Source organism: Pyxicephalus adspersus, chromosome W, assembly GCF_032062135.1.
Source record: "Pyxicephalus adspersus chromosome W, UCB_Pads_2.0, whole genome shotgun sequence".
NCBI lineage: Eukaryota > Metazoa > Chordata > Amphibia > Anura > Pyxicephalidae > Pyxicephalus > Pyxicephalus adspersus.
This window is the reverse complement of record NC_092870.1, coordinates 3,002,283-3,021,031: the sequence shown is the minus strand read 5'-3', so window position 1 is coordinate 3,021,031 and position 18,749 is coordinate 3,002,283. Positions and strand designations below refer to the sequence as shown.

Genomic DNA, 18,749 nt, shown 5'->3' with positions numbered 1-18,749 from the left:
GCAGGATCGGTGCTATACGATCGTTCGTATATATCGTGCAGGATCGTTCGCCGTTCGTTTTCCAACGATAATAATTGGAAGTGTGTACGTAGCTTAAGACTATAGACAATATTATCAAACACACACACCCCCCTTTGAGTGACTCACAGACATCAACAAACATAAAACAACAAACTTAAAAAAAAAACTGCTGGGCAGGGAGAAAAAAAAAATCTCCCACTTAAACAGTCAGCCACTACAAGGCAGTTTTCCTCATGGCCTAATGTTTCACATGCAAATAATCACTTCCTTATCACTATGCAAAATAGGCTAAAAAAATGACAAAGGAAAAAAGATACAAGTGTTGTACACCTGTACACCTGTCAGGATATTCCTGCTCACAGAGGTGTTATCTCAACTGTAATCATTCTGTTAGTTTCATTCCCAGAGGCTTTTCAGAGTCAACTCCCATCAAGTTCCACCAACAACCAGTTTGCATATGAGTGCTAATTTCATGCCACCCATGTTGCACATTCCAACAGGGGGGGAGGGAGAAAGGAAAAAAGAAAGGTTTCGTGAGGGGGGGCAGAGTGAGGGGGGGAGGTAGAAAGGAAGAAAGAAAGGATTTGTGAGGTGGGGAGGGATGAAAGAAGAAAGAAAGGAATCATGAAGTGGGGAGGGAGAAAGGAAGAAAGATCAAGGCACAATGAGCTAACATTTAGGGCATTTGCCATCCTGACTATACTATTCTGTTCAGAATAAAAGGGGTCGGGAGCAAAGGGATCTTGCTCCTGAGCTCTTTTGGATACTGACTGATTATTCGGTGTACCACATAAGAAACTCATCCCCTCAGGATGATAGATACAAGTAGTAATAAGCCAGACTGGTAAGAAAACACAAAGATTAATAATTATCAACAGACAAACAAATCTCCCAGAATATTGTGGGGTCATCATCCTCAGCCTGTGGCAAGGCACTTTTCAGGGATTTCACACCTGCTTCACCCTCTTTGTCTCCATTCGACGCCGGAGAGGAAGCCTTAGGGACCCTTTTCACTCTGCTAGTGTGAATCCAGATTGGAGTCTCTTCTGTGAGAATTGCTGTTCTGGTGACTGCTACCACTCAGGTGGGTGGTCCAAACGGGAACTCTGTCTGTTTTCGCCCTTTTGCCAGGCGCTGGACAATCACCACGTCTCCTGGTTGGAAAGGATGCGTAGGTTCCTGTAGAGAGAAAGGAGAGGCACGAGCAACATGTTTCTCAACTTGATCTAAAGTTTCTACAAGTTTCCTCACATATTCTGCCTGTACTACTTCTACATCCCCTTTTTCTATCACAGGGGCCTTTGGACCCCAAGGGGTGGGGAAAGGTCTTCCCATTAGGACCTTAAATGGTGAGTAGCCAGTATTCTTGTTAGGCTGCATCCTAATTTCTGCTACGGCTACAGGCAAAAACTTTTTCCAATTAGTAAACGTGCCTCCAGTAATTTTCCTTATTTTTTCTTTAATTGTTCTATTCATCCTTTCTACTACCCCAGAACTCTGAGGGTGGTAAGGGAGGTGGAACTTCCAGTCAATCCTAAGGGCTTTGGAAAGCTCCTTACATACCCTGGACACAAAAGCTGGGCCATCCCCATCTGAACAGGGCATCCCCATCTGGAGATAATTTCTTGTAACAAAATATTTACCACAATTTGTGTGGTTTCATTGGTAGTAGGAAAAAACCTCCGGCCATCTAGAGAACATATCCACAATCACAAGGGCATACTCCTGCTTTCTTCCTGTCTTTGGAATATGGGTAAAGTCAATTTGTAAGTGAGTGAATGGCGAAGTTGGGTAATTCAGATGCTGATGTTGGGCCTTCTTTGAGTTATTTAGGTTGTTTCTGAGACATATAATACATCGTGAAACATAGGATTGTACCTTTGATCTAAGGCTTAGTATAAAAAAAAAATCTCTCCTAATGAGGTCAGTGGTTGCCTGTGCTCCCCTATGGCCAAGGCCATGATATTGTGCAATTAAAATTGGGGTGCTTGCAACTGGAATACATGGTTTCCCCTCTTTGCAGATAAGACCTGTATCAGGGTCTTGTACTGCACCTACCGACTGCCATACTAACTTGTCACTACTTGTAGCCAAATCCTGGAAACTTAGCAATAAATTGTCGGTAAGGGTAATTTTTGGAACTAGGGAGGGCATTTGAACTGTTGCTGCCTGTCTAATAGCGGCCTCCTTTGCTGCCTTGTCAGCTAGGGTTTTCACTTTAGCTATGTCCATTTGGAGGCCAGTATGTGCTTTACAATGGACAATAGCAACTTTGCTTGCTAATTGGATGGCGGCTAGGAGATCATGTACTAGGGTGGAATGTGAGATTTGCTTCCCATCTGCCAGATTACCCCATGATCATGTACAACCCCAAAGGCATATTTGGAATCAGTGTATATATTTACATCTCTTCCCTCAAAAAGACAACAAGCTCTAGTGAGGGCAATCAGTTCAGCTGCTTGGGCTGACTGAAAAGGTATAGGGTTCGATTCTAGAATAACATCAGGGAGTTGAACCACAGCGTATCCCGCTTGAAAAGTGTTGTCATTAGGACGGGAACAGGATCCATTCACAAAAATATCAGGTGCTCCTACAACGGGTGTGGACTGTAAGTCAGGTCTAGGTGAGGTGTGTTCATGTATGAGTTCAGTACATTTGTGGGGAGGAGGCAAATCATCCTGCTCTCCCTTATATCCAAGTAGGGCATTTAGTATAGCCATTGGACCAAATGTGGGTGGATCTTTATTAAGACTAGGCCATTTGGAGATCATTTGCTTAACAGTAAGCTGGAGATGTGGCTTTAAATTGGTAAGGAAAGTCTGAATGAGCATAAAATGCATATTATCCTGAATACTCATTCCTGCTTCCAGAGTCCAAATTTCATTAAACCTCTTCCAGAAGTCTATAACAGACTCTGATTTTTGCTTACAGGCTACAGCGGTAGGCAACGAGGACCTAGTCTGAAAACACCTCTCCATTTCACGCTTAATTTCTTCCCACATTGTGACTATGCCTCAGTATTTAGTTTATAATTTCCAGCAGGCGTATTAGGGGGCTCTATAGTGCTTATAGAGGGGACCTTACTCCAATCCCAGGGGGAATTTTGTCCCACTATCCCATCTAATATGAGACGCATATCCTCCTGTGTCAGACACCTTCCTTTACAGGCTCTCTTTAAATAATGGAATGCCTCAGATGAAGATGAAGAGGGTTTAGGGCAGTTCTTAACGATCTTAATAATATCATCTACTTCAATAGGTTTCTTTAACAAGGTGTCTCCTACAGTCATAAAAGGGATTTGTTCATCAGTGTCACTTTCCTCATCTGGCAGTGCCTGTTCTTCCCTCCTTGCTGTTTTAAATGCGTATTTTCGGAGGGTTCTCCCTGAACGGGTCATATACTTCATGTCCCACTGGGGTCTGGACCATAATATGGGTAAGCTTCAGTGTCTCCTAAACATAACCCCTTAACCATGTCCATATGGAAGGTGTCATTAGCTCCATCCCGAGGGAACGGATTTACACTCTTCATTCCCTCTGTTCATCCTGCCATATTATCTACCCAGGGAATAACTAAATAGTAATCAGTCCCACAGACCCGATCTACATAATCCTTACATGTTTCTCCTACATACGGAGGGGGTGGAGAGACCTTTCCTTGTATTGCACCCCTTTCTTGTAACTTAATTGAGACGGAAGAAGAGCGGAACTGTTCCCAGGACTGGCTGTACTGAACCGTAAAGGCTCCGACAATTCCTGTCAGCTGGGTTCAGAGGACTTATGTCTATGCTCAACTTCCTTCTCAACTGGCTGTTAGTATTATCCCTTAAAACCGTCACTTGCGTTCACCAATTTCTGGGTTAACGGGTTTCCCCGCGCCAGAGTGGTGGGGCGTCTTACGGTTCTCCAGGACACACACACAATAAAGTTAGTACAATTTTCACAGTATCATTTGCTGCTCACCTTCAGCAGAAAAATAAATTACTTAATACTTCATAACATCACAGTATCATTTGCTGCTTACCTTCAGCACAAAATGAAAATACTTCATAACATCACAACATAAAAGACAGCATAAGAAAGCGACAGATAAGAAGCGATAGAAATTGGCTGACAAGAAAAATCAGGGTGCAGACAATAGTTAAATTCTTCCCTAAAGAACTCCTCTTTTAAATTCTTCTCTAAAGAATTTCTCTTTTGAATTCTTCCCTAAAGAATTCCTCAATAGACTTGGCCAGTAGTCTATTTAATTCTGGGACTTCCCTAAAGCCCACAGTTTAAAGCCTATCTTTCCTAAAGATAGATACTTTCCCTTTCAGTCTATTCTAAGTGGATTCATGATAGAAGCAACAGAGAGTTTCGGAAAGGATCGGAATTCCCCTAAGCCTCAAGGCAGGGACTTTCCGTACTCACCGAATTCTGTGTGCTCTAATCTCTACTTCTAGTTCCTTGAATGCACCCTGACTTCTCCTCCACCAGAGAGACGTCTGGAGAGATATCCCAATAACACACACGCACACAGTATGGTCTTAGGAATATACTCTGATCTTTATTTGACATGGCGGTCTTTTTATACAAATAGTTATACAAGGGGGTGGTCTTTATTTACATACAGCTGTTTAAGTTTTAGCCATATATAGTGTTATTTGATACATTGCAAGGCATACATTGTATTTCAAAGAATTTACAATTATCGCCATCTGGTTACAATTAAACTGAGTAGACAGCAGAAGAAATACAATTCCTTATACAAATATTTGGTTCAAATTAGCTTAGCTATTTTAACCCTTCGGGGGGGGGGGGGCGCTGTAAACAAATAGATTACATTATTAGGATGTGTTAATCATGCTTTTTTTTTTTTTTTCAAAACTATGTTTATTGTTTTTTTAACAATTTTACAAACACAAATATAAGAACAAAAATCAACAGAGGGACAAAATCTCAGAGGGGACACAGAAAATAGGGGGGGGAGGGAACACTCAAAATTTGTAGTACATACAGCAATACAAACAGTGAGACGAGTTCACACAGCATATGAATATATGAATAGCATACAATCAGTTTTAGAGCCAATAGTGCATAAGTTGTTAGTTAATCACATTCGTAGCATTTGTGATGTTCGTTATATACCAAGTGGAGTATTGGAACATATCAAGAATCGAAGTGCTCTCCGAGTTCGTGAATGTATGAATCATAAATTGGTACCATTGTCGCCAAAATCGGGTGATACAGTCATCTCCTTGGAGTTTGGCGTCTAACATCTCTGTATGAAATAAGGTTTTCAAAGAAGTGATGACTTGATCCAATGCGGGGGGAAGGGGTTGGATCCAATTGCGCATAATCACTCGCCTTGCAGCCAATAAACAGATATTAATCCAACGTTGTAAACCGTGTGGTATACCGTCCTGGCTTGTATCGTCCCATGTGCCAAATAAAAACAAAGAAGGGGCGTTAGGAATATGGTGTCCCGTAACATTAAAGATCAACATGGCCACCTGGCGCCAGAAACTTGCAATATGTGAACAGAACCAAAGGCGGTGAGCTAAAGAGGCGTTGACACAACTGCATTTGGGACACTGCAAATGCCACTGTTTGAGTTGGGGATCAGATGGGGAAGGCCGGAATACCCTATAAGCTCTATGTAGTAGCATGAATTGAGATTCCCTCCATATTTCATTTACAATACTTCTCCTGACTGTGAGATAACCTTGTATAACCTTATCCACAATTTCTGGGTCAGGGAAGTCTCTCTGCCAACTTTTTACATTGGAGACTGAGAGGGGTTTCGTAAAAGTAGGCAGCAGATAAGCATGTATATTGGAAATGTTTGGAGGAGATAAGGATAAGAGTTTATCAAAGGCATGGGGGCATAGAAAGTTAACATAAGAGGAGGCCATAGATCCAAGAAAAGACACAGCCTGTTTATAATACAGTGGATGGAGTACCCAATGAGGGATGCCATATTTGCTTTGCAGATCCGCTAAAGATATCTTAGACACATCGTCCTGTCTAAAAAGATCTTTAAAATATATCAGACCCTTTTCTTGCCAAACTTTAAATGATGCATATTCCTGTGCCTGGGGGAACAAGGGATTGCCACAAATGGGAAGATATGGAGATAGGCGGAATGGAAGTTTAAACTTCTGTCTAAGCACCTTCCATGTAACAACTGTATCTCTAATTATTATGTTATGACGTAACGAGGGTGGCAGCACTGCATGTTTACAATGTAATAAAGCACTTAAATCCCAAGGGCGAGTCATTGCACTCTCAAGGGCTATATTGGAGGAACAAGAGGTCCCCTTAAGCCAATCTATAACATGCCTAGCTAGGCAGGCCAGATTATAAAGTCTAATATTAGGGAAGCCCACTCCACCCTCCTCCTTGGGTAGGTACAATTTAAGAAGTGAAATTCTAGGACGTCTGCCAACTCAGATGAATTTTGTGAAAGCTCTATTAAGAGTATTTATATCAGAATGAGTTAGTAGGAGAGGTAGCGTTTGCATAGGGTACAGCAACTTAGAAAAGGACATCATTTTTACAAGGTGACAACGACCCAAAAAGGACAGCGGTAGACCCTCCCACATTTTCAATTCCCTCAGTATCTTAGCTATCAGCGGGGGGTAATTTAACGAGTATAATGATGAGGGCATGCGGCCAATGCGTAGCCCTAAATAAACTATGGAATGCACCGCCACCTTAAACGGGACCTGTGGCCTCCAACGTTCTACAACTGTCAAGGAGCTGGTTAGTGACAGAATCTCACTCTTTGTAAAGTTAATTGTGAGTCCTGCGAAACTCTCATAATTGCGAAATGTTGTTTGAATGGTATTACTATCGCTTCTAGGGTCAGAAGTGAAAATCAAAATGTCATCTGCAAAGAAAGCAGTTCGCAGCTCACAATCATGCACCGGGATACCATGTAATAACGGTGTGGCATCCAAGTATCTAACTAATGGTTCCAGTGCAAGATTAAACAGGAGGGGGGATAAAGGGCATCCCTGCCTAGTTCCCCTATGTAAGGTGATGGGACTTGACATGTACCCCAGTGTGAGTATATTGGCCTTTGGAGAAGCATACATGGCCTCCAACAGTTTCATAAATGGGCCTCTCAGTCCAAGATAGGCAAGAACCTGAAAAAGCCATGTTATATTTACCGTATCAAATGCTTTATGTGCATCTATTGCAATTATGGCCAGATCAAGATCAGGTTGTCTTTTAGCAGTTTCCAAGGCTACAAGTACTTTTCTAATATTGGTTACGGCAGATCTGCCTTGAACAAAGCCCACTTGTGATGGGGAAATTAGAGAAGGCAATAACAAAGCTAACCGATCTGCAAGAATTTTAGACAGAATTTTTGCATCTATATTGACCAACGAAATGAGGCGGTAGGATTCTGGTTCACATGGATCTTTATCCTTCTTCAAGAGAAGTTTAATGTATGCTTCCTGGCCAGATTGAAAATAATTACCTCCATCCCACAAAGTGGAATACATGGCATGAAGATCATCAACTATTTCATCCCCCAAAAATTTGTAAAACTCAGCAGTGAAACCGTCCGGACCCGGAACTTTACCATTTTTCAAGCATTTGATAGTCATCATAACCTGTTCTCTTGTAATGGGGGCATTTAAGGTTTCCAAATCCGATTTCCGCAGTTGAGGCAGTTCAACTGCAGAGAGAAAGGCTGAACCCGCCACCTCATCTGTATTCGGGAGCGAGTACAGCCGCTGAAAATATTGTGCTAGACATTGGTTTATCTCTTTAGGTGAATTAATCATAGTGCCCGTTGGAGATCTCAGTGTTGGAATATAGGTTGGTTTAAATCCTGTACGTACCAGGTTCGCCAACATTTTACCTGATTTGTTGCCGAACTTATGAAATTCCAAAAATCTATACTTGGATTTCAGTTGTTCGTATTGATAAAGTCGTAAGTCAAATTGACGTTTAGAGGTATGCCAAGCCTCTCGGGTACTGGGAGAGGGGTTATCTGTTAGCGCCTGTTGTGCGGATCTAAGCTCCCGTTGGGCGGTCAAGAAATGAGATAATGTCACCTTTTTCCTATTAGTTAAAAAAGAGATAATCTTGCCTCGAAGGAAGGCCTTACCCGCCTCCCAGAAAAGTACCGGCTCATCTCTGTGAACCGCATTATGTTGAGCATACTCCAACCATGCCGATGTCAATGTTGCCTGAAATTCCGTGTCTTTACATAAATAGGATGGAAAGCGCCAAGGCACATAATCGCCCCTGGGGAAGTGATCTCTCAACTTAAGAGATATAGGGGAGTGGTCAGATATAGCCATGACATGTATTTCTGGAGATTCAATATGTTCCAGAACTGCATCTGTGCAAAACAAGTAATCTAAACGAGCCTGTGCCACATGTACCTGGGAGATAAAAGTATACTGGTGTTCCAGGGGATTAAATTGTCTCCAAACATCATTCAGAGACATGGCATGAGCAAAGTCAGCCAAGACCGAGTGGGATGGTGATTGATTGTTAGATACCTTTGGGCTAGGACATCTGTCCTCTGAGTGCACCATAACTGAGTTAAAATCCCCGCCTAATATTTTACGGGGAGTGGGATCCTGGGCAACCCATGTGGAAATTTCCTGAAAAAAGGAGGATGATGGTGAATTGGGAGCATATATATTATAAACAGATAGATCTGAATCAGGCAACTGAACAAGCACTCTCACAATGCGTCCCTCCGAGTCGCACTGCACCGTCCTGATCTTGCCCCGGAAAGATCGATGGATCAAGATCAGGGCTCCAGCTTTCCTGTCAGCAGACGGGGTGCCATAGACCTCTCCAACCCAAAGTTTTTTCATTCTATGGAAGTCACCGGCACCTAGGTGTGTCTCCTGTAACAAAGCTATATCCGCTCTTAGTCTTTTCAAGTGACGTAACACGGACATACGTTTGTTAGGGGAACGCAGGCCCTTAACATTCCATGAGACTATTTGCATATAATTTGAAGATAAGGCTTACATTGATCATGGCTACAACAAATACAGTAAAGCTGCAATACACTGAGTACACATAGTAAGTACAAATACTTTGATCTACTATAACCATCAGTCATGAGAACACAGTAAGGAATCAGTGGGTCAAGCCCAGTATACATGACAAAGGCATAATTAGTGCAATACTCACGACTGCTGTGTGAACGGATAGAGAGAGTGTATCCCATAACAACTAAAGGGACATGATAAAGGAGCATTAGGAAAACATAGGGGAGGAGACAAACATGAAACAATAATGACTTTCCTTTTTTCCTCGCAGAGCATAAGGAAATGTACCAAGTAAGTAACATTGGCGAAAACATCCTCATAGTAGTAAATGCGGGCTCACACCTCACAATGTGGGATATGTAAATGCTCAGTTTCAAACCGAAACAGAAAAGATTAAGGCACTTTTCAATGAAAATAAGGGTAAATCGCATTATCTCGCCTTTGGCTGCATCTCAGTGCGATGAACAGCACGGAATTTTTTAGCAGGGGCATGGACCGAATACCTGGACAGTTTTGGAGAGCTCACTGGAACCAGGGGACGCTCAGTGGAGCGAGGAGGGGAGGTATCAGAACCTTCTGACGGTGTGGAAGATCTGTCAGACAGCAAAGTGCGCACCAGGCTTTCTGCCTCTTCAGCAGAAGTGAACGAATATTTTCGTCCGTGGTGGTCGGTGAAGTGAAGGATGGCAGGGTAGGCCAAAGTGAAGCGTAGCTTATGTTGATACAGCGTGGAACACACTCTTTGAAAACTGCGCCGCTTGCGTGAGACTTCTGCTGAGTAATCTGCAAACAATAATAGAGAGGCTCCCTCATATTGCAACTTGTGTTGGTTCCGATAGGCATGAAGTACGCGGTTTCTGTCGGTATAATAGCTGTAAGCCACCAGTACCGGTCGAGGAGTAGACTTCTCCGTACGAACTGGACCCAATCGGTGCGCGCGTTCAACCCTGCAGGGCATGGTGAGGCCCAATAACTGGGGCAATATCGTGGAGCAGAGGTCGGGTAATTGGGACGGTTTGATGCTTTCTGGTAGGCCCACAACGCGTATATTATTGCGTCTGGATCTGTTTTCCAAATCCTCAATTTTATCTTGTAGGGCTTGTGCTTTAGTTTCTAGCATAGAGAGAGTCACTCTGGCAGATGTGACATCATCTTCAACTAATGTGATGCGTTGCTCGGCGGTATCTAATCTTTGAGACTGTTCCTTTAAATCTTTCCGTAGGGATTGTATGCCTTTGTGTACTGCAGCATCAATAGCTTCCTGCAAAGTAGGTTTCAGCAAAGCAGCTACAGCATCAGCAATTTGTGCAGGTTGGGAAACAGCAGCAGGATCATCAGACTGTACCTTGGATGCATCAGCGTTGGCAGCATGTGGCATGCAGGCTGCGGTGGCCATCTTGGATGGGGTGGATCGGATTTTATCCCTTTTCTCCATGCTTTCCTGGCTATTTGGGAGAGATGAGGGTGCCAGGAAACGGTCCATCAAGAACTGAGCTGGCAGCGTGTGGAAGGCGGCAAGGTGAGTAGCGGTAGTGACGGTTTTTTATAACGATATCCCGGAGGGGAGCAGGAGCCGCGCTTACATGCTTCCTGCTCGCGGGGCGCCGGAACCGGAAGTCCTAATCATGCTTTTGTTGTAACTACATGCTGCTGGATTGTATTTTTCATTCTTTTCTGGCTGCAAAAGCAATGCTTGCCCAAATCTAAAATAAATTGCACTCTGCCCTAGTTTGGCAATGGTTTTTTTTTCAAAAGTGTCACATAAAGGTCCAGCTCTTACACAAATATGTCTGCTATTTCATTTCCCAAATTTTTTTTTTTAAACCAAACTTTTATTTTTTAAATATCCCCCCAATAACTTATAAAAAACACCCCAACAAATATTAAAATATAAAAATTTAAAACATATATAAAAATTTATTTTTTAAACTTTTATAGGCTGTTCCGCCTGTGCCCACGGTCCCGCTTGCGCTGCTGCTCCAACGAAATGAGCCTCCTATTAAAGGAGACCATGTTTTCCTGCATGGTTCCTGGCGGGTGAGAAAAATCAAATAATATATTAACTGGAAGAGTTTGGTCCAAACATTTTTTTAAAAGTACTGTCCTTTTTAAAAGCAAACTAATGTAAATCAAAACTTACCAAGAACCTGATGAATACGCTCCAAATGTTGGAGCAACAGTGGTGGCAGTGGTGGGGGGCTGGGAAGCTCCGCGGGTGGCCCGGCTGCCTCCCTCGATGTGGAACTGGCTGTGTTTGTAGAAGGAGACTAAAGAAATAAGAGAAGTAAGTACCGACCTAATGGAACAGTACAACCTGCAACTAGTTCTTAAATTGCACAGTGCTAAAGAATGTAAAATATGTTATCTCATCAAGTTATGACTGTTTTGCTGTTTACACAGAGCAAAACAAGGGGGGGGAAGGGAGAAAAGAAGAAAGATAGGATTCTTGGGTTAGCACATTTTTGTTCAATATCAGTTATGTCTCACCAACAATATTGCTTTACCAGTATATACTGGTATATGTATACCATATATGAGGTCATTCTAAAGGAATGCAGCATATCCTTTAACTGGTATCCTTATAAGGTAAAATGTTAGTTAAAGGATGATCATTGATCAGTACTGATCAAGCACTGGCCATTGTCTTAGTTCCTGGGTGGTTTAAAACACAGTGCCATACCTAATTAACTAGTCTCAACTATAACTTACTGCATGCAGCATGTTTTTTGATCATCTGCTAAGCCAATAAATTGGGGGACTCCTTGGATGAATGCAACTCACTTCCGCAGCTAAGTGTTTTTTGTTAAATATAATTTAATAATAATTAATATTAAACTCTTTGTTACTATATTGTTTTATCTATCTGTCTATTATTAAATAGTATAATCTTTAAATTTTACTTGCAAGTCTCTGTTATGTCTTTTTGTACACTTTAAATTTAAATTATCACAAATTTGTCACAAATGATATCCGTGACATACCATTTGGTACCAAGAAATGTGGGGTTTGATGTGTGCAAATTAGAGATGATGATGACTGAAAATTAATAGTGGGAGAATTTTGATTGTTTTTTTGCTGATTTATTATTTTGGTTTTTGTATTTTAAGTCATAGTGCAATCAGAATAAGACTGGCAGATCCCTGCCAGTCAGTAAAGGAATTAGATCTGTCTCGGTATGACAAAAAGGAGCACATGGGTGTGTTTTCAGGCACTCCAAGCTGAGACAGAGAAAAGAAAGATATTGAAACCTGAACTGCAGGTTGTTACAGAGCAATTATCTCTATTGAGAATGTGTTTGCGTGATACTGATACACAAAGAGAAGAAGTTGTTTCACAGTTTTCAAAGTATGTAGTTAATGCTGCTGCAAGAGAGGGGGTTAATTTGCATGTTAGAGCATTGATTTCAAGAGGAAAATGGGAGGAGGTTGAACATTGGTCAGGGTCTTCTGAGTCAGATGAAGAAATTGAGATTGAAGAGACAGAGGAATTTGTGAGACAACTGGACAGAGATGTGAAGTGAGGGAAAGATTTAGGGGAATGACTGAAACTAGTGGAGATACTCCAGGGGAGCTGACTGAGCTAGGACAGAAATACAGACAGATACCTGGAGAAGGAATTTTGACATGGTTATTGCGAATTTGGGATCAGGGTGGAGACAGTGCGATGCTGACTAATACTGAAGCAATTAGACTGGGAAGTGTATCCCTTGACCCCAGGGTCCATCTTCAAATGCACAGGGCACACAATACTGATTTTAGTGCATTCGATAAGAGACTCTGTGGCCCAAGTATATGAGACCCCAACAGAACTGATAGATGTATCTTTTTGGCAGACATTAGTTAAGGGGATTCATAGAGTACGAGAGGCTGGGTGTATTACAGGATTGATTAGGGATCCCCTTCCTATAGATGGATGTTATGGGGTATCTACCACCTGGGTGGGGCCAGACATGTCCTGATTTACTCCTTTAATGAGACAGAAAATCCTTAAGACAGCACCACAACATTTACGCCCTGCATTATTCACTGTATTAAGTGCTTTGGATGGAAGGCAAGGGAATGTGCATGAAGCAGCAGCATTAATGGGTCAGTTAGAGGAGACTGAACAAGGACCAGGACATAGGCAAAGACCAATACAAAGGACAGAAAAGGGAGATTGCATAAAGAGGTTTAAAATGACCAGAAAACAGTTGTTTCTTGATCTGCTTAACAGTGGTGTTCTCAAAGCAGACATTGATGGGATTCCTACTACTGATCTGTTCAAGCGCTGGAAATAACTGAAGGATAGAGGGAAGTTACAGCCAGCCAGACTCAAGAAGGTGTCGTCTAGTAATGTAGAAAAAATAACCTCTCTTACACCTACACCTCCCCAGAAAAGAAACAACCCATATGGGGAGGCACAAACATCTTTTTATGATTATGTTACAACACATACACCCTCCAAGAGAGAAAAAGGGTGGGAAGTACCACAATCTATATATCATTGACTAAAAGATAAATCCCCTGCTCCACTGATCAGAACCTGAAGTTTGGGGACAGACACTACATGGGTGCCAGTGGAAGGTTTGGGAAGTCAGATTACATGGGCTTCTAAGGTTCACTGCAGAATACAAATAGACAATGGTCCTGTCTTTAATGCCAACATATTTACATCTGAATTGCCAAACATCATATTAGAAATGGATATCTTACAGAGCTAGACTATCCATACAATGACAAAGATGTACGTGTTTGCCACGTAAGTCTGGTATTTCTCTGTGTTTGCAGTCAAACCCATTGTGAGGGGTCATGCTAAATGGACATCAGTGTACATTCTACCCCTGAAGCACCCAGTTTATTTGAAGCAATAGCGGGGCACATATTGAAATTACAGAAACTATTCAGGCCCTGTTGGAAGCAGGGGTGTTTAAACCCTCAGTCCGTCCTTTTGTTGCTCCTGTTTTTCCAGTAAAGAAACCTGATAGATACCACAGAATAACCACTGATGATCAAGGGTTAATAAAAATGGTCCATCTACTGGCTGCTGCTGATTTGGATATGGTGACACTTGTATACACTGATGGTTCCGCTATGAACAAATTTTGACTATTACCGGTTTTCAACCCTCCACAGAGACAATGCTATATGACATAAGGAGGGAGGGTTTAGCTAATATGCTGAATTACATGCAGTGAACATGAAGATTGAAGATACTGCAAGTCTATTTGGACTCCATGAAAGCTATAGGGCCTGCTCAAACAAAAGTGAGCTGACCCCCACAAATACATTAATACATTTTTTTAACTTTAATAAAACTTACTTTATTAAATAACATTAAAATTCCTACATTAAAGGTTACATAACTAAAATCATTTGTTACAAACTAGATACTCCTGAGGGTTTTCCTAGAAAGGTATACCCAGTTCTACGTGTTTCACAAAAATTATCAGCTTCTTCAGGAAAGCAATGGTATCTATGATTACAAACATCAAAAATACAGAATTAACTTTTGATTACATATAATATATTTAATAATAAACATGCATCAACACCAATATTATTAAGTCATATCTATTTCATAGCCTTCCAAAGTGCCATGTGCCAAAACAAATAACTACTCCTTATCCCTCCAAAGTGCAATATGCAGAAACAAACAATCAACGTGTTTAAATTATTATTTCTTATTTCTATGCTAATAATTAAATACCTCAAATATCTCAAAAAAGTATCTTATATAAATGCCCAGCTTATATTCAGGTACAATAAATATCTCGATGATTTGAAGGTAATTCCGGTATATATACCCCCTTAGTGTCCACTGATTTACATATCCTGCTCACAAAGGCTCCTAGTCCAAGTCAAGACAGAACATATGTCAGTATGAATAAAACATCTCCACCTCAATCCAATACTTCTTATTCTTCTTATTATTGAAGATTACTCACAAACCTCAGATAGTAATATATGTTGTTTAACTGATCATATGTCTCCTCTGCACTCTATTCCTCTTCTTACTGCCGCCCCGCCACTAGACTGACGGCGTCCCACTCTCTTTATGGGAGATCTCTCCCTTCCTACGTGACCAACAGAAGATACAGCCCTTTGGTTTCTATACCATTTCCTGAGTCAATCCAGGCTGCACAATGACATCAGCAACGCACAGGGGCGCTTGTCAGCCAGGCAAGGTTGGGTGTGTCCCTAGGAGAAGAACATGCCCCTATTTCTCTTGATCTTTCCCCGCAGGGAGAACACCCAGTAAAACCTCCCCTCCAAACGGAGGGCAACTCTTCTGCTACACATGGAAGTGCCCCTAACAACAGTGCAATCTCAAATTGCCTTAATAAAGGCATGGGTAAGAGTGAAAATTCAAACGGGTTGGGCGCCCCCACGGCTCATTTGGCACTGCATGTACATGACACAAGTCATCAGAAATACATTGTAACATTTTTTCAGGAAATGCATGCTATTACATATTAACCTCCCTAGCGGTAATCCCGAGTGTGGCTCGGGGTGAATTATCCATGCCAAAAGCGGTAATCCCAAGCCACACTCGTGGTGGAATTGTCAGAGAGCATCTGCATCCCTGGCGTGTGAATGCTGGGGACGCAAGGCCAGGTGAAGCAGATACCGGCCGGGCAGTGCGAGTATGTGGCTGGAGGGCGGCACCGTGTGGCTGGAGGGCGGCACCGTGTGGCTGGGAGGCGGGAAATTTAAAATAATAAGTATTTTTAAATGTACCATTTTGACATTTAAAAATCCTTATTATTTAGCCAGCCAGGGAGGTAAAACTACATCTCAGATACAAAATAAAATCCCCCATGCATCAATTTCACCCCCATCTTTATTCTGTATCTTTATATATCTTTATTCTATATCTTTATTATGTATCCAACAATTAAGATTTGAACAGTTACATATACATTTTTTGTACACACACTTTCGCTGTAATTAATCATATAAGGGGGGAGAAAAAGAAATTTAGGAAAGAAAGTTATAGAGAGAAAAGACTAAAGAAAACATTTAAAGCTTAACATTTCATTGAGGCCTAGGGAATGTATTGCATTCAATTAATAAATCCATTTTGTTTTTTTTTTGCAAGATGATCTTGTCCCAGTCACCTCTCGGATCACAGAATACCTGCTCCAGGTCTATAATCTTGATCTCTTTAGTGTTGAAGTTGTGGCACATTCCCATGTGTAGGCTTAAAGGTGTTATTATTTTGGCATATATATATGCTCCTATAGTCCATTTCTAAGTTCTCTCGTTTTCCCCACATAGAAACGGCCACAACTACAAAAGGTATAATATACCCTTCGTTCTATAATCAACCCTTAGTTTTAATTTGGGAATATTTTTAATGGGCATCTGCATATTGTTGTTACTATGCATCTATGCATCCACTCTCATTGTTTGCACATTCCACATGGATATGTGCCTCCTTTCTTCCTTACAATTATTCTTTTTTATTTCTATAGTGGCTGTGCACCAATTTATCCCTTAAAGAAGGTAGTTTCCTAAATGTTAATTTTGGATAGCTACCTATATGTTTCTTAATACGTGGATCCAATGTAAGAGTTGATCAAAACTTATTGCAGATATTCCTTAACATTCGATGTTGTGCAGAATACCTAGTAATAATCCTTACTTCGTTCTCTTGTTCTTTCTGACTCTTAGAAGCAAATAAGATTTGTGTCCTACCTTGTTTCTTGACTCAATTCTGGGCTTTTTTCAATGTAGTTTTTTTGTACCCTCTTTCCAACCATCTTTTTTGAAGATCCTTTTCCGCTATCTCAAAATCCTCATCCTTAGAGAAAATTCCACCTTATTCTTAAATATTGAGAAAAAGGTATGCTTATTTTTAGCAAATCCTGATATGCACTTTTTTCTGCTAATATTGTGCTCCCTGCAGTAGACTTGCGGTAAAGTTTTGAAGATAAGGTTAGATCAGAGTTTATAGAGATCTCTATATCAAGGAAGGAGATATAAAGGGGGGAGTGAGAAAGAAAGAAAGGATGGGAAGTGGGGGGGCAGAGTGAGGGGGGTGGGGAGAAAAAAAGGGCTTGTGTGGGGGGAGGAAGAAAAGAAGAAAGAAAGAATTTCTGGGGGGAGCGCGAGAAAGGACGAAAGAAAGGATTGGTCAGGGGAAAGGGAGGGTGAATGGAAGAAAGAAAGATTTGATATGGAGGGAAGGAAGAAAAGAGGAAAGAAAGGATTTGTGAGGTGGGGAGGGAGAAAGGAAGAAAGAAAGGATTCGTGAGGTTGGGAAGGAGAAAGGAAGAAAGATTGATTTGTGAGGTGATAGGGGAGAAAGAAAGAAAAGGATTCGAGAGGTGGGGAGGGAGAAAGGAAGAAAGAAAGTATTCGTGAGGTGGGGAGGGAGAAAGAAAGAATAGATTTGTGAGGGGGGGGGCCACAGTGAGGGAGGGAAAATGGAAGAAAGGATTCTTGAGTGGGGGAGGGAGAAAGGAAGAAAGGATTTGTGAGTGGGGGAGGGAGAAAGGAGTGTGGGGGGGAGGTGGAAAGAAAGGAATAAGACAGGATTCGTTTGTTGGAGAGGTAGAAAGGAAGAAACAAAGGATTTGTAAGGTTAGGAGAGAGAAAGGAAGGAAGAAAGGATTCGTAAGGTGGAGAGGGATAAAGGAAGAAAGAAAAGATTTGTGAGGTGGGGAGGGATGAAGGAAGAAAGAAAGGAATCGTGAGGTGGGGAGGAAGAAAGGAAGAAAGAAATGATTCATAAGATGGGGAGGGAAAAGGAAGAAATTATTTGTGGGGGGGGCAGGAGGAAGAAAGAAAGGATCCATGAAGGGAGGGGGAGGGCGGAACGAAGAAAGGAGGGAGGGAAAATGGAAAAAAGAAAGGAATCGTGAGTGGGGAAGGGAGAATGGAAGAAAGAAAGAGAGGATTCATGGAGGGGGCAAAGTGAGGTGGGGAAGGAGAAAGGAAGGAAGAAAGGATTCGTGAGTGAAGAAGGGAGAATGGAAGAAAGGATTAAGAAGAAAGGATTCGTGAGGTGGGGAGGGAGAAAGGGAGAAAGAAAATATTTGTGAGTAGGGATGAGCGAGCGAGATTTGTAAGTTTTATTTTGCGGCAAATCGGGCCTTTCTCGCTTACCGAACATTTAGGGTGAGAACGGCCTTGTGATTCGCAAAAAGGTCGTTTTCTCATCGAACGAACAAGGGAAAAAGCAGGGGGCGGGAACGCCCACTATTTCTGGCGAGAATTGCGGCTGGGAGCGAATCATTTGCTCCCAGGATGCACAGCAAGGCCCAGTAGCCCAATCATGAGAGATCTGAGCAGGGAGCATGAGAGGGTTAGTGACTCCATCTTGTGTTCTGTGTGAAGGATAGAAGCAGGGAGAGATGTGGATTGTGACATGGACAGGTTAGGAGCCTTCTGTATATCTGTATATATACAGATATTGTAGTTTTTGATGTTACCTGTTCCTAATTACCAAAAAAGCCAGTTACTAAAGAAAAACTTCTTTCCTACTTTCAAAAAAATACAGATGAGTGCGCATGTGCCGCCGTCCATGTTGGTCACCCTGTGAACGGCTCGGTGCTCCCCGGATCCTAAATCAGCTCTCCTGAGTATCGTGATCGGCAGCCACGTCACTCCTTCGCTGGGCAGATTCCGCTCTCCCTCCTGCACCGTCCGCGATGGTCGGGAAGTACGGGAACAAAGTGAAAGACCGCGTTCCGCGGTCACAACCCATGAAGCTGGGCTCCAAGATGGCTGCA

General features: G+C 42.0%; 2 long non-coding RNA genes across 2 annotated transcripts in view; one reads left to right on the top strand and one right to left on the bottom strand.

Moving 5' to 3' along the window:
• Positions 1–18,749, top strand: part of LOC140342784 (uncharacterized) — an 830,340-nt gene that overhangs the window by 193,316 nt on the left and 618,275 nt on the right. The window lies entirely within an intron of this gene.
• On the bottom strand, positions 10,845–11,422 carry LOC140342878 (uncharacterized). Its single transcript, XR_011923190.1, has 2 exons — positions 11,175–11,422; positions 10,845–11,064 (listed from the first exon to the last, which is right to left on the bottom strand). It is a non-coding gene; the product is annotated as an uncharacterized lncRNA (long non-coding RNA).